This window comes from Aplysia californica, unplaced genomic scaffold (genome assembly GCF_000002075.1).
Source record: "Aplysia californica isolate F4 #8 unplaced genomic scaffold, AplCal3.0 scaffold00511, whole genome shotgun sequence".
Lineage (NCBI taxonomy): Eukaryota > Metazoa > Mollusca > Gastropoda > Aplysiida > Aplysiidae > Aplysia > Aplysia californica.
The window spans coordinates 38832-42398 of record NW_004797781.1 but is presented as its reverse complement, the minus strand read 5'-3'; positions in this window follow the sequence as shown (position 1 = coordinate 42398).

Genomic DNA, 3567 nt, shown 5'->3' with positions numbered 1-3567 from the left:
TTATTATTATTATTATTATTATTATCATTATTATATCCTTGAAATCGTACTGCACTACTGGCCGGTTCGTTCTGCCTTATAGGAGACCATAATGGGTTCACGGCTTTAGTTTGGATGCCCTTGAAACATTTTTTCAGTCTTTCGTTTTGACTAATATTAGATCTATAAGAGAAAGAAAACTTTCGGTAACATCTGGTATAACTAACATTATGATGAACATTTTAAAAAAATATTAATTCAGTTACGACATTTGACACCTTGAAAACAGGACATGGCATAGAACAAAAGATTGGCTGCCCACCGGTCAAATGAATTATCTAATCTTGTGGGAGGGGGAGAGAGGGGTGTACGCCATTCACAGATATGATGTGTCCAGACAATTGCATGAAAAACTGAAACATGATAACTGTCGAGCTGGTATCATGACATCCTCTCTGAGGGAACAAGGATTGGACATTGTACCGTCGGGCCATGAGCATCAACCCTTGACGTTTGTTTACTTATTTACTTGTGTGAAGGGCCGACATCACTGCACAAGGGGCATTCCCATAAGCGCCCCGTCCCCTGAAGAAGCACATCTCGAAGTTTGTAGATGCTGACGGTTCCAAGCAATGGTTGATTCCATAGCCTTTTGCTCCTCCCACTAAGTCTTAAACTTCTGCAGGCGTCCCATCCAATTTCAAGCTCACGAAGTTGCTCAAGATGATGGTATTCCGTTTCTTCTTGTACTTTTTCTCTTTTTTTCCTTGACTGAACGTACACTTTTTTCCTTGACGTTTGTATTATTGCACAAAGATGCAACTCCAATGTCAGGTCTGTGCTCTTCAACGGCAGCAAAACTTGGAAGACAACAAACAAAGACAGTGCTGAATAAAGTCCAGGCTTTCATCAACAGATTTATGAGGAGTATCCTAAGAATTAAGTGGCAGGGTAGAATAAGATTATAAGAAATGAAAAGCTGTGGGAAAGGACAGGACAAAAGGATATAGAAGTTGAAATAGGACTAAGAAAGTGGCGATGGATGGTACACACCGTCAGAATGCCCAGGGGAAACATCACAAGACAGTCACTACAGTGGAACGTACAGGGAAGATGAGGTAGGGGTAGGCCACGGGAAACAAGGAGGAGATGTGTGGAACGGGACATGAGAGAGATGAAGTTCACTTGGAACGAGCTTGGTAGGATGGCTCAGGACGGAGATAAATGGAATGAGCTTTTACGTGGCCTATACCCTACCAGGGATGAAAGGCATTGATGATGATGATGATAAAGATGCAAGTCCATTCACCGAACTATGGGCGGTTGGCGGGTGCTCTGGTGTAGTTTGCTCCTTCTTTCCTTTCAAACATCTATCGTCCTTATCTCTCCTCCTTTTTGTGTACGTTACTCTCTTGTAACACTTCTAATATTCGGCATTTATATGACCTTATTGTGTTGCAAGTGCCGTAAAACTCTCACTAAAACTAAAAATTTCACCGATGTCTCTGGTGTGGAGGTCAAGCCTTCCGCCGTCTCAAGTGGAAGACCTGTGTTCGATTCACATGTTGGTAGGGTAGGGGTTTTTTTCATTGAGACTCTCCGTCTACCTGTTGGGACTACCCATCCCACCTTTATGGGCATGGTCGAATCATCCCGCCTCCTAAAGCTATATAAATTGAGTCGACAGGGGCCTGAAACATTTATTGCAGTTGTATAACTTATTCAAATCCAAACGAAGATTTATTTTCAATCTGTTATGTTATAATTATATTATGCAATTTTATTTTATTTATATTATAACTATTTTTATTTAATTTATTTTTGTTTGCTCCTATAAAGACATGTAGTCCTGTGTTCACTTCCCATTGTCGATGCCTTAACTATGAAATCAATAAATTATTACAATCAACGTCTTTTTCTTCACATCTGCGCTTTCGATTCGATTATTTTGTCGAAATCCTATAGCGTCCGATTCTGTGAAACTTGTGTAGCGACATTAACAACTCATCTCAGGGCGGGAGCGGCGAACGGAAGAGGTGTGGAATTAGGCGTTGGTTTGGTGAATGTGAGGCAAGACGAGAAAGGAATGCAGAGCAAATAGGCTGTTATAATAGTCATATTACATCTTTGATACTTGGAGGAATTATATTATAGTTCTAGTTTTTTCACCGTCATCATCATCATCATCATCATCATCATCATCATCATCATCATCATCATCATCATCATCATCATCATCATCGTGTACTGCAGAGAGTAAAAGATTAAGACCTGGTAGTATTTCCAAAATATTTAATGATATCATCATCATCATCATCATCATCATCATCATCATCATCATCATCATCATCATCAAAATCAAAATCATCATCATCATCATCATCATCATCATCACCGTTGCCGCATTTCTTTTTTATGTTTATTTAACGGTTGTGGGGGTTCAGTTGAAAGGACTACTGTCTGAAAGTTAAATGAGGATGGGTAAAAGCTTTCCAGAAGCAATATTCCTCTCGCTATTTCTTCACTTCTGACTGTGCCACCCCTCGGTTTGCATGGCTCTTTTCGTCTATGCAAACGGTCAATTTAGCTTAGGATGGTCTAAAGGTTGTCATCATGCAACTTCTTTCATGGCTAATTCTTCCTTTGTTTGAAGCGCAGATTCTGTCGTAGTGCATGTGTGTCAGTGACGTTGATCAAAGCTCTGTATTTCCGCTGTTTTCCTTTCGTCCTATCGGTTTAATTTAAAGTGTTGAATTATTGTCTCATAACATTATATTCTTGCCACGTTTTGACTTCCTTTTAAGCTTGATTAACAAAAAGTTCACGTTAAATGTTGGCGTTTTTAGTTTCACGCCCGCAAAGGCACATTCTATATCTTTTAGGAAGCGGGCTTCCGACCCTGCTTTTCAGGGCCAACTGTGGGTGAGAAGGATACAAAATCCCAGAAGAAAGACCGAGATACCCAATGAAATTATTCCCAACAGAGGAATCGAACTCGGGTCTCCTGCGGGCGAAAACGAAGCGCCTAACCTCCTACACCTCACACTCTTGTCCCTATCCGTACATCGTGTTGTACCATCGTATCAATACGACTTGGGAAACTCTTTGCCACCACTTTCCAAAGAGGACTCCTTAATCGATCCGTACGCTTTGCATAGCAGTCCGTCAAAATGATTTTTTTTAGGAATACTGAAAGTTTCAAAGAGATCTTCGCACTACAATTATTCTAAAATGCGAAGAATACAACCCTGGGGGTTCAAAATTACCCCAGGACGTAAGCTTTGAGGTCAGAACTGTCCTTGCTCACTTGTATCTGGCCTTCTTTATAGGAGGGGGCTTTGTTTTCTTTATTTTTGACGTATCGGGAATAGAAAATCAATCGTACGTCCCAAATTGTTTCTTTCATACCAAAGCTTGATTATGAAATTTCACGAAAGAAGTTCAGATTCCCAAAGCTTCCCCTTCTTCCTTGCTTCCGTAACAGTCATGCCTCTCAAAAAAGCTAGGGTCAGAAAGAGATAAGAATGATTAATAGGAACACTCCCAAAGCTCTCTCTTACGCACACACACTCCTCTCTCTCTCTCTCT